The sequence below is a fragment of the Sorghum bicolor genome, chromosome 6, assembly GCF_000003195.3.
Source record: "Sorghum bicolor cultivar BTx623 chromosome 6, Sorghum_bicolor_NCBIv3, whole genome shotgun sequence".
Classification (NCBI taxonomy): domain Eukaryota; kingdom Viridiplantae; phylum Streptophyta; class Magnoliopsida; order Poales; family Poaceae; genus Sorghum; species Sorghum bicolor.
This window is the reverse complement of record NC_012875.2, coordinates 38,697,458-38,698,736: the sequence shown is the minus strand read 5'-3', so window position 1 is coordinate 38,698,736 and position 1,279 is coordinate 38,697,458.

Genomic DNA, 1,279 nt, shown 5'->3' with positions numbered 1-1,279 from the left:
AGGACGTCTGTCTCTATGGGCTGTCTCTATGGGCTCTAACCACAGCCCATAGAGACACACGATCTTAATAGCTGCTAGCGATTTGCATGGCTGACGCCGGCGACCAAACCAAAAATCATGCATGCAGAGTTCAAAAGAAAAAACTCATGCATGCAAAGTGACTGGACTAGAACGAATCTACAGTTTGATTGTAAAATTACGAAACGAATCTATACATGCATAGAGTATTAAATATAGACAAAAAAACTAATTATATAGTTTGACAGTAAAATTACGAAACGAATCTTTTAAGCCTAATTAGTCTATAATTAGGCATAATTGCTACAGTAACCAACATGTGTTAAGGACAGATTAATGAGGCTTAATAAATTTATTTTGCAGTTTTCAAGCGAGCTATGTAATTTATTTTTTATTACTCTACATTTAATATTTCAAATGTATGCTGGCATATTCGATGTGACACAAAAAAAATTCTTTCGTAAACAAGGCCTTAATTTGTTCCACTATATTTGTTTAGGCAAGGAAAAATTCTAAATTTAATCTTAGCAGGCCTTGTTTAGATCTAAAATTTTCTTAGATTTTGACACTGTAGCACTTTAGTTTTTATCTGACAAACATTATCCAATTATGGAGTAACCAGACTTAAAAAATTGGTCTCGTGATTTATAGGCAAACTGTACAATTAGTTTTTATTTTCATCTATGTTTAATGTTTCATGTATGTGCCGCAAGATTCGATGTGAGGGAGAATCTTGAAAAGTTTTTGGTTTTTAGGGTGAACTAAACAATTATTAGTCTAGTTGTACTACCTTCCCGAAAAGAAACCAATTATGATTTTATTTTTTATCAAACTAAAGTTTAATTAAGTTTAAAAATAGTATCAATATATATTTATGACACTAATAAATAGGTACACTGTAAAGACAATAGTTAAGGAAGTAATAAACAAATAAGGATAGTCCATTAACTGAGAGTGCCGATGCATCAGCCTGTGCGCACAAGACACCTGCTGGTATGGAAGAACTCATCAGTCGTTCCACGATTTCACCGCGCGCGAACTGTAAGGTTCCCAATGCTAAAAACCATCTATACATACTCCCTCCATACCATAAAAGCTAACGTTTAGACCGGAATTGTGCTAACCAAGGAGTGATTAATTAGGGGGTAATCTTCCAACTTTGCCCTTATTAAATAACGCCGCGGGTATCCTATAGTCAGGAAACATTCGTAGCTTGGTTGGTCTGTCTTGAGCAGTTTGAGGCAGGTGGGCGGGGTTCGAT